At 43.4% G+C, this 12,291-nt stretch overlaps 1 protein-coding gene across 5 annotated transcripts in view; it reads left to right on the forward strand.

The window, feature by feature from the left end:
• CFAP95 (cilia and flagella associated protein 95) overlaps positions 1 to 12,291 on the forward strand; it is a 99,146-nt gene that overhangs the window by 19,104 nt on the left and 67,751 nt on the right. The window lies entirely within an intron of this gene.

A 12,291-nucleotide genomic window follows, 5' to 3' on the forward strand; every position in this document is an offset into this window, starting at 1 on the left:
GGCCCTGATCGACAGATCGTAAACACCCTACTTAATGTGTTCTTATTTTCAAGCAATAACTCATATTACCAGCAGTAAAGTGTTCAGGTATATAATAATTTCTGGCCTATTATTTCCAACTTATGTTTTTCTACTCCACCTTATACTAAGCCAGGTTTAAAAATACATTATGAGAGATGTAAATGTTGTCATATAATGTTGAGTAATAAGAGGTTCCATGGTGTAATGGTTAGCACTCTGGACTTTGAATCCAGCAATCTGAGTTCGAATCTCGGTGGAACCTTTGTGTTTTATAAGGGATATTATAAATTATATAAGTTATTTAAGAAATTATGTGTACCCCAAAATGGTACCAATAAAAGCTTATTCAAAAAAATAAATAAAAAAAAGCCCTCATGCAGCTAATGTCACAGAAACATAAAAAGTTTTACAGTTTCTGGAACATAGCAACACAAAAAAGACTTATTTTCTGTAAAACATGCTTGTATTGTGCAAAAATACTAAAACCAATTAAAAAGTACTTAAAAATGTATTTAAAATAATATTTTTTTGGTTATAAAGTTCAGCAAAAGCTATTGTTAGATAATAATGTAGACGTTCTTATATCTTTTTTAGTTTACCTGTTTTAGTTTATCTGAAATGGCTTCTTAATGCAGCCTACATTTCCCATTATGCCTCTAGTTTTGAAGAGATGCAGATAACCATAGCACAGCATAGTCCAAGTAAAAGCAAGTGTATATTTATAGATATGTATATTTGTATATCCATCACAAATCTGACAGTGTGATCAGGGGAAGTGTATACCTGCAGTAAGTCACTGTACAGTGGTTCCTCAACATACGATGGTAATCCGTTCCTGTTGAAACCATCGTATGTTGAGGGATCCGTGCAATGGAAAGAATAGGAAGTTATACTCACCTGTCCCCGCCGCTCCGGACCATCACCGCTGCCCTGGATGTCGCCCTCCATCGCTGTCACCACGTCCCCGGGGCTTCCACGACGTTCCGAACGTCTCTGCTTCCCCGGGATCCGCGCTCTCCGCCGCCGCCGTCACGTCACTACGCACGCCGCTCCTATTGAATGACAGGACGGCATGCGCGGCAACGTGATGACGAAGGAAATTGCCGGCGATGCAGGGGATCCCGAAGAGGACGCTCCGGAGCCCCAAGGACAGGTAAGAGAACATCACCGGAGCACACGGGGCACCGTAAACGGCTATCCGGTGGCAGCTGAAGCAGTCTGTGCTGCCGGATAGCCGTTTATGCAATAGCCCCGACATACAAAAGCATCGTATGTTAATGCTGCCTTCAACATGCGATGGCCTCTGAGAGGCCATCGCATGTTGAAATTATTGTTTGTCGGGGCCATCGTAGGTCGGGGGGGTCACTGTATATGCTTACCAATATCACTGCATCCCTTTTCTCTTAGAGCAGATATAAGATATTAAGCAGCATGCAAGGGACATAGAGATGGACAAGGAGTGTGGACCTGAAAGAGAAACAGAGGAGCCTGAGCTGCCAGGAGGGATCTGTTAGGTGATGATCCTATAGTTCACAGAAAGTCAGGAAAACATTGGAGACTGACATCCTTTCTATACATTAGCGCTTATTATTTTCTGGTTGTCCGACTGGTTGTCACATGACCAGCTGCAGTAATAAAATGTGTAGATGCAGATAAGGCTTGGTTTACATCAGCGTATGGAGCTCCATTTGCTGATTCTGCTAAAATGACAGGGCTTTATCTGAGAAAAAAAACCTACATGTCAGTTTTTTTTCTCCAGTAATTCTTTCAAAATTACGGACATCTAATGGAAACCCTGACGCGCACCATTCAAAGCAAAAGGGACCTGTCGGGTTCCATTAATGTTAGTTGGGACAACCTCCATCCCAGCCTTGTTATCAGCTCTAACTGATCTACCTAACGGAACTTCGCATGGCTGATGTGAACATAGCCAAAATGGATGCCACTGTACTAAAAGTGAGAAAGCATTATATGGTCAAAAAAAATGGAATGCTTTTTTTTATTTTTAAATCAATATATATTTCATATTTATACCAACCAATAGGTTAAAAGTAACACATTAATTATACAGCACAATAAACAGTATAAAAATTGCAAAACTTACAACAAAGAGTTCATATAAATGTGGCCACAAAATATGTATCTGTTGCAAGTTTATACACAATGTTACTGAATTTATTTCATATTTCACTGGGAAAAAATTATAAAATGCAGCAATACATAAATTGTAACACAACACATGTTATATATTTGTTCTCTTGCACCACCTGTAAAGTACAATATGTAGGATGTACCTCACACTCATTAAAAGTCAGAATTAGAAAACACATTTCTGATATTTCTCACTTCAATTCTCACCACACATCTATGGTCACACAACATTGTGCACAGGTCCATCAGAGAGATTATTCCTCTATGGTTCTGTGCTGAATTGAAAGGATTACTCCCCCCAAAAGGGGTGGAGATTTTAAACAAAAAATCCTTGACCGTGAAGTATATTGGATTTTGGAACTTGATTCTCGATTCCCCAAGGGACTTAACCGTAGACAAGATGTAATTTTAAATTATTATTTGATATTTATATAGTATTATTTATACTTATTTTTCTGTATGTCTTCTTACATATCTTTTAATATAATTATGCCTCTCCTTCTATACATACTGTATGGCATGCATCTTATGCAATTTTATGTATTTATATTTTTTCTATAAACAACTTCTTTAAGACCTTCTCTCCTGCGGAGAAAAATTATCCCATTGGAGATCGTGAGCTCTTGGCAATAAATGTGGCTTTGGAAGAATGGCATCATCTCTTGGAGGGCTCGGTACATCCGGTTACTATTTATTCTCATCACAAAAACTTGCTCTATCTACAGACTGCACATCGTCTCAACCCTAGGCAGGCTCGTTGGTCTCTGTTCTTTTCCAGATTTGACTTCTTCATCCACTTCCTTCCAGCATAGAAGAATTTACGAGCTGACACTCTATCCAGATCCTCTGATGTTCAAGACCAGGAATCCCATCCTCAACATATTATTCCTCCTATACGTCTCATCTCTGCAGCACCAGCAAGTCTTCAACACCTGCCTCTTGGGAAGACTTACGTATCTCCCCGTTTAAGACTCTGAGTCTTGAAATGGAGCCATTCCTCTCTTCTGGCCGGTCATTCTGGAACACGTAAGTCCCTACAGCTCATTTCCAGACTGTATTTGTGGCCCTGTTTAAAACAGGATGTTGTCAATTTTGTCTGTTCTTGTTCGGTCTGTGCTCATTCTAAACCTGCAGGTCTTCTACAGCCTTTGCCTGTTCCAGAGTTTCTCTGGACTGATATTGCTATGGACTTTATTACTGACCTTCCACTAGTGCTGGGTGGTATGACCAAAAATGCATATCACTGTATTTTTGTAAGTTATGGCGGTTCCACGGTATTTAATGGTATAACCCCCCCAGGCTGCTGTGCTTTAAATGAATGAGATGCCGGCCGCTGCGCTTTAAATGGTTACGTTGCCGGCCGTTGCTATTTAAATGGTTAAGTTACCGGCCGCTGCGCTTTAAATGGTTAAGTTGCCAGCCTCCTGCGCTTTTAATGAATGAGATGCCAGTGTGAGGTTGCAAAATTCCACCTCACACCGGCTGCGGCGCTGGAAACGATTAAGTTGCGAACCGGAAGCTGTCACCTCCTCCTGTAAGCCCTAAAAGCCAGGCTTTTAGTGATTGCAGGGGGAGGTGACAGCTTGCCGCGGCTTAACCATTTAAAGCACCGGCAGCTGGCAGCTTAACTATTTAGAGTGCAGGTAGACGGCAACGTAACCATTTAAAGCGCCGGCGGCTGGCAACTTAACCATTTAAAACACCGGCTGCCGGCAACTTAACCATTTAAAGTGCAGCGGACTGCATCTCATTAATTTAAAGCGCCAATGGTCCACAGGAGAACGGGGAGAACATATGATTATTTCCCCAATGTGGGGACAGCCGCTGCACCTGATAATTCATTCATTCGAGGGGGAGGGGCCCGACCGGTATTGCAGTATAGGAAAAATTCATATCATGCAGGAAAAACATATCGGTATTCGGTATGAACCGGTATACCGCCCAGCACTACCTTCCACCTTCCAGTGGCAATACAGTCATCTGGGTGAAAGTGGACAGAATCTCTAAAATGGCTCATTTTGTGCTGCTGCCTGGACTTCCATCTGCACCACAGCTTGCTAAACATTTCCATTGCCACATCTTCCGTTTGCATGGTTTGCCTTCACATATTGTATCCGACTATGGAGTCCAGTTCGTCTCTTAGTTCTGGCTGGCTCTCTGCTCACGTCTCCAAGTCAAACTGGATTTTTCCTCAGCCTACCACCCTCAATCCAATGGACAAGTTGAGAGGGTGAATCAACTCTTGGGAGACTGTCTCCATCATTTCATTTCTTGCTCGTCAAGACGACTGGGTCGATCTGCTTCCTTGGGCAGAGTTCACATACAACCATAAGGATTCTGAATCAACTCGAACTTTGCCTTTCTTCGTAGTTTATGGTCTTCATCCTCATCCTCCTCTTCCCTTGTCCTCTTCTTCCTGAGTTCCTGCGGTTGACGAGCAAGTGTGGAATTTTTCCACCATCTGGCAGAAGACACGTTTCTCTCTTCTGCATGCTATGAGTCATATGAAGTCTCAAGTGGACAAGAAAAGACGTTCTCCTCCCAAGTACTCTCCTGGTGACAAAGTCTGGTTGTCAGCAAAATATTCCCGCTGCAAAGTACCCAGTTATAAACTGGGCCCTCGCTATCTAGGTCCCTAAAAAATCAATAAACTGTGTTATGGACTCAGATTTTGGACATACTGACCTCGATACTGGAGGTCGGGGTGCCTCGTACCCCTGCCTTTTGCCTCCTGAGCCTCAAACCATCGAGGATGCCATTTAGGGTCTTTAAGTTGTCCCATTATATTCTAATGGCGACAAGGATACATGTTGCAGCACAGTGGAAACAACCTGTCCTATCTCTCTCGGTGGTGATAGATAGAATCAATGCCATTATGTTGAATGAAAAGTTGACAGCAATCCGTGAAGACTTGGTGGATAGATTTAACTTAGTATGGGAACCTTGGCTTACTTCCCCACATTGCCCTAATATGACGCATAGTTTCTCCTTGTACTGATATTCGGGATGATGGGAGGGGGGGAGGGGGGGTTGGTTAGTGGGTTGGGGGTGGGGAGCTGGGGGGGGGGTTTCTACTGGGTATGGATAATTTGGTATTCCTGTCTTACGTTGTATGGCTATTACCGCTTCATGTATTTTATCTGCATGGATCTCTTTTGTTAATACTTACCTTTTTTCCTTTTTTATATGACCTACTTGTTACTGTTATTCTGAGGTTTTCGAACCTTCTGTTTATACTTTTATGTGCTGATTTTGCCTGTTTCTTTGAGCAATCAATAAAGCTTCATTGTTTGATGGTTAAAATCAATAAACGGTTAAATCCCTTGGCCTATTCTCTCCATCTGCCATCCTCTATCCGGATCCCAAATTCCTTCCATGTTTCCCTCTTGAAGCCTGTCATCCACAATCGCTTTTCTAAAAAAAACATCTCACCTACTCCCATCTCCGGTACCTCTGATGTTTATGTTTTTAAAGGAATTTTGGACTCCAAGTTTATCAGAGGAAAACGCTTTTTTCTTGTGGATTGGGAAGGATTCAGTTCGGAGGAGAGATCTTGGGAGCCAGAGGAAAATATCCTAGATTGTGACCTTCTCAGTAAATTTTTGAACCACAAAAGGAGGGGGAGATCAAAGGGGGGGGAACTGTTACACAATGCGCTCTGGCCACTTGCGCTGGCTGTGAGCGCATTGCTCTCCTCTCCCCTGCTGCCGGTGGGGCTGGGATTCGCATTGCGGGACCCGCCCGCATGTGAGTCCCAACCCGTCATTTACCACGGTCCTCTGCCGCCTCCTCCACTGTGTCTCAGCTCCGGCACGCGTGTCCCTGTCTCCTAGGGTGCGCGCGCCGGAGCTATGAAATTTAAAGGGCCAGTATGCCCATAATTATGTGTAACACCTGACACTACTCTATAAGTCCCTGCACCTCCCACACTTCCCTGCCGGATCTTCAGTGCCCCTAGCCTGAGATTAAGCGTTCCTATTGTCTGTTGCTTTGCACATGTATTTGACCCTTGCGCTACGTTATTTGACTACGCACTTTTGCCGCCTGCCCTGACCTTCTGCTAAGTCTGACTACGCCTCTGCCTCATCCTTCTGTACCTCGTCTTGCCCAGTTACCTGTATGGTCGAGTTGTATCGGGGGTAGTGACCTGGGCATCACCTGCCACAGCAAGCCCATCCTGCCTTGCGGCAGGCTCTGGTGAAGACCAGCGTAATCTTAGACTCCGTTCCCCGATACGGCCCGTGTCATCTGCCACACAGGTTGGAGGATCCACATCCAGTAGCGCTACTACCACTACCATGAGTGTTACAATTATTTCACATTTATGTCTATCCACTACACCTAATACTGAGCCAGGTATGCCAATATCTCATATGAGATTAGTAAATGTTGTCATGTTAGCTTTGGCTACTTGAGCTACTTGAGGTTCCATGGTGTAATGATTAGCACTCTGGACTTTGTATCCAGCGATCTGAGTTCAAATCTCAGTGGAAACTTTGTGTTCTTTTTATTAACCTTCTCATCAAACAAATTCATACAAATCTCTTTTGTCAATTATCCTAACTTTACTGCTTACTATTACATGATATAGTTAACCAGAATGCTAATCCTTCTGTTACTGAGTAGCTTTATTTCCACAATTCAAAGCCTTTCTTGTCCCAGTGCTTGCCCATGTGGTTAGCTCTTTTACCAGGGCCGGAATGGGGATAAAAACCAACCCTAGATATATTTGTATACCAGTCCCACAGCATTGCATCATTAAAATAGCTGCCGGCTGCAAGGAAGAGACAGGGAAGCCTTCCAATTGATGTGCCTGGCTTCCATTCTGTCATGTTGGCTTGATGCTGTGCCCTTTGACTCAAAGGACACAGCATCAAGCGTGCAGCACAAAATAATTTATAATTATAAACAGGACCAGACTGGGAACAAAAATAGGCCTGGGCATTAGACTAAGCAGCCCATTTTGGTCATGGGTGTTGCTATGTGAAGGTGGAGCCACAATGGTGGGGTGGGGGGGGGGGGAAATGTTAATAATAATTGGGTATAATAGTTTACATAACAGAAAAAAAAGAAAAAAAAAAATATATATATATATATATATATATATACACACCATTTGTTTCTTTATATAGTGGTCTAAGTGGCCAGATTGCTGGAATTCTCAGTCAACACCGGTATATCCTACGGAAAAACTACAGTCATTTGGAAGAGTTCAAACTACATCCACTCATGTCCTATAGATGCAAAAAAATCTCAAAGACCAACTAGTCCATGCAGAAGTATCTAAAGGGATTGTATGTCCCTCCCAGTCCTTTCTATCAGCCCCTAAGGGCATGTTCCCACCAGCCCTATGTTTGTAGTGAGTTTTGGAGGCAAAGCCGCACATCACAGTGACGCCTGCAAACGGCCCCGCCTCCAAAATGTGCTGAACACATAGGGCTGCCGCGGGAAAGCCTTGTGTGTATGGTAAGCCAGAGATACGCAGCGTATTTCCCGCTACTGCTGCAGATTTTACGCAGCGTGAAATACACTGCATATACGCCAGGTGGGAACGTACCCTAAAACTGCATCCTATTTCTTTTCTTTATCAATTACTCTCTCACGATAAAAGGCTTTTCCTTTATTCATCCTAGCACTGCACAAAAATATATACTTAGACACTACCTTACATGTGACTTGGTGTGGGTAATTTATGTCCTATCGTGCCCATGTAGGTTACTGTATATTGGACAAACAACTTGGAGTCTAAGGACTCGTATCAATAACCATAGATACGCCATCAGAAAAAAGAAGTTGAACCCACCTGTCTCAAAACATTTTACAGAGACAGGTTATACTGAGAGGGAACTTAAATACATGGCTGTTGATCATGTGCCATCTCCGGGGGGGGGGGGGGGGGGGATAGATTGGCTCTATTAAAGGGGTATTCGTGGATTTTTTTTATTTGACTATGCTACAGGGGCTGTAAAGTTAGTGTAGTTCATAATATAGTATCTTTACCTGTGTGTGGCGGTTTTCTCACAATTCTTCTGTGATTTTTACCCCAATATTTATTTTTAACAGCATACAAAATTACTGATGTCTCAGATTTTCCCAGGATGCAATGCGGCCAAGACCTGACTCACTAGTCAGCTGATGAAAGGGAGCCTGTCTGCTTCAATGGGTGGAGGGATTGCTTGGTGGGAGAGAGATCGATCTGCAACTAATGCAACAGCGGTAGGCACCCTGATTGAAAACCACAGGTCTTTTGAATGGATGCAGCTCATTTATGTTTCAATGGGTGGGGAAGCTGATGTGTTGGAGGGAGGAAAATGGAATTGTGGGATTTGTAGTCAAAAAAAGAGAAAGTCAAACAGGAAATACCAGTTCACAAAAAGCTAGCCACAGTATTATGATAATCTCACAACATAGCTATTTAGCCCCAAGACAAGCGCAGATCCTTCTTAAGCATGTCTATTACTGTCTGCCAGGTACATACTAAAATCACCTTATGGTGGATAACCCCTTTAAGGAAGAGAGAACTGTGGTGGATACATAAATTGGGTACATTACACCCCAAAGGACTAAATGTTGAATTTAATATAGTTTTAACAGTTATGACAGCATTCTCTTTTGGTCCTGCTTGTGATTTACTCTCCTCTACCTTAGACATAAGGTGTGATACACTTATAATCTCTTTATGCTCCTAATTGTTGTTTTTTTTTTTTATATATTGTTTACTTTGAATTTGGATTTTTTTGTGAAAATATGAATATGGAAGATACAAGATGACACACCCGCCCAGTGATCTCTTGAATATGCTTTATGTAATTTAATACATTTTTTATTTTTTTTATTTCTATATTTAATAAATTTTTCATACGCATGGTTGATTGCATTGGGGAGGGGGTTTCGGGGTCTGACCATTTAGATGGTTGACACACGACCTGAGATTCAGGGGGTGGACGATATTTTATGACATCCTTGGGAATATCAGTATAACAACTCCTTTTAGCAACATATTGTTGCAATTTATTAATTTACTAATTTGTCCTGGGACCATTTTCCCCATTGATGTATGGTGATTTGAATAAAGGGTTTAGTGGCAGAATTTTTCTCTATAGGCTGCTGGTGGAATGTGATGCAGGGATACGTATGGATGACATCCGAACGCACTCCGTCGTCTCTAAGTGGTGTGTGCCCCTCCCCATAACTGGGGTTGGGGAATGCACCATTTTTCATCTAAGAGACTACGGCACCCCTTAAAGGGGTACTCCCATGTAAAACTTTTTTTTTTTATTAACTGGTGCCAGAAAGTTAAACAGATTTGTAAATTACTTCTATAAAAAAAATCTTAATCCTTCCAGTACTTTTTAGGGATTATATACTACAGAAGAAATGCTTTTCTTTTTGGATTTCTCTGATATCACAACCACAGTGCTCTCTGATGACCTCTGCTGTCCATTTTAGGAACTGTCCAGAGAAGGAGAAAATCCCCATAGCAAACATATGCTGCTCTGGACAGTTCCTAAAATGGACAGCAGAGGTCAGCAGAGAGCACTGTGGTCGTGACATCAGAGAAATCCAAAAAGAAAAGCATTTCCTCTGTAGTATACAGTCCATAAAATGTATTGGAAGGATTAAGATTTTTTAATAGAAGTAATTAACAAATCTGTTTAACTTTCTGGCACCAGTTGATTTAAAAAAAAAAAAAAAAAAAAAGTTTTCCAAGGGAGTACCCCTTTAATGAGTGTATGCAATGGATGGCAGGGTATTGGTCCCTATTTTTGACTTTTTTAGAGTCATGTAATAGTGGTTCTATTCAGATTTGTTTATAAGATTTTTTTTTTTAAAGATTGTGTGATATATCCCCACTTTATATCTATGGCCCTTTTCACATGAATGTGAAGCATTTGCGTTTTTTTCCAGCTCTTGCCATTTCCAGCTCGGCCTCTCTATATTCTGTGGTCGGGTATTCTTCCATCTTCATATGTGACGAGGCAGACTTCCCACCCATGTAATTCCGCCTTTGTGTATGTTTTCTTTTAATTTTATTATAGTTGGCTGGACGCGCAGCTGCGATATGAGTGGCTTTAGTTATGCACCGGCGATCGCTGAATGTGCGGGCAGCCAGCGTCCCTGGTTGCTAGGCTCTGAGTCATGTGCGAGTCACATTAAAGGTTATGTGGAGTAGTTGGTTTACACAGGCGCGATAGCAAAAACACCAATAAAAGTGGGATAAGTTATATATTTTAATAAACACGTTTTCATTAATTATTTCACACTTTTTGAGTACCCATAGAGGACTATCATGAGCAATCATTCGATTGCTTGTACCATTCAGTTATGCCATAGAAAACAATAATAAGTACAATCGGTGCTTTATGTGTACTAGTGGTGATTGGTTGCATGGAGATAAGGAAAAGCCCTCTGGCCACCATTTTAACTGATTGGGACCAACGATCAGCCCTCCGAGCCCACCGGCACATGTTGTTTCAACTTTAAGATGTCGCAATCAATCTATTGCAATTGCGGCATCTTAAAGTTGATCTTGTGCCAGATTTCAATGTAAAGTGATTGACTGAACACAGCATCAAATTTGCGGCTTCAAATCATGTGAATGAAATATGTGCAAGATACTGTACATGTGAATAGACCCTAAGGGTAAGCAGAGAAACAAAGTTTTTCAGCTCACCCCTGATTACGCTCAGTGTCCGTGCCTGGACAGATGCGACCCAGCACCGAGACAGACCAGAAATAGAATGACGAGTCCAGCGCAGACTTCGTGCAAATAATGACTTCTTTATTCAGGTACCAACGACAACAGGATAAAAGTGAAGCGTTTCAGCCAGATAGACTAGCCTTACTCATACTCAGGTTAGTCGGCGCTGGACTCATCCTTCTATTTCTACTCTAAGTGTAAGGTCACACGTAGCGTATACGCAGCACAGCGGGAAATACGCTGCGTATTCTTCTAAGAGCAGAAACATAGGGCTATCCGGCGGCAGCCTTGTGTGCGCAGTGAGGTTTGGAGGCAAAGTCAGCACGCCGGCGTGACTGTGATGCGCAACCTTGCCTTCAAACCTCACTGCGCACACGGCTGCCATCGGGTAGCCCTGTGTGTATGCTCTTAGAAGACTATGCAGTGTATTACCTGCTGTGCAAAAGTTATAGGGGTCAGAATAGGCAGGGCCGGACTTGCCTACCGAGTTACTGGGAAAATTCCTGTTAGGATGCCCGGCCTGTGGGCCGGCCGCAGCCAGCCCGTGCTTCGCTGCCCAATCCGTAAAGTAGCACAGGACGGCCGCTGCTTGCCTCACTCCAACATGCAAGGTCCTGACACTGGTATCAGGACCGTGTATGCAGCGGGCCAGGGGCAGACTTACTGGCCAGTCCATTTGGACGTGGTCCGAGGGCTCGGCCGAGTAAAGGGCCCATCGCCGCTGCTGCTTCTTAGGATCCAGGACACTCATCCCGGATCCCGGGGTAATGATGAGCAGGGGGTGTAATGGTGTAATGATGAGCAGGGGGGGTAATGATGAGCGGGGGGGGGGGTGAAATATGGCACAGGGGCTGATAAAAGGGGGAGGAAGGAGGGGGGCGGGCAAGCTGATGATCAAGGGGATCAAAGTTGGGGGGATGATAAGGCATATAGTTCAGAGCTTCTAAGTCATTTATTTTACATTTATTTTTTTCCCCTCAAATTTTCCTGTGAAAATTAGGGTACGTGTTATATGCCAGTGCTCGTTATACGCAGATAAATACTGTCATTTCTTCCCCCCCTCCTTACATTCAGCAGGACATCCCTGTGTCCTGAAAGATCTTTTCGGGACACAAGGATGTCCCGGTTACCTTTCTGTGGCCCCGAGTTAACTTTAAAAACGCAGGGGCCGCCAGGAGGTGGCGCACGCAGGGACATCACTGACATCCCGTGCGCGCGCCCTTTGGAGCGGAGCAACAAGGATGCACACATGGTAAGTTACCTACACGTCATCTTCAGTGCTCTGATCACCGCTCCTCCGGTCCCGGGACCTACTGCTATGGCCCCTAGGCCATAGCAGTAGATCATGACCCCGGACCAGAGGAGCAGTGGTCGGAGCACTGAAGTGGGGCAGTACACAGATATACAGTCTCCAGCCA

Source organism: Hyla sarda, chromosome 1, assembly GCF_029499605.1.
Source record: "Hyla sarda isolate aHylSar1 chromosome 1, aHylSar1.hap1, whole genome shotgun sequence".
Taxonomy (NCBI): domain Eukaryota; kingdom Metazoa; phylum Chordata; class Amphibia; order Anura; family Hylidae; genus Hyla; species Hyla sarda.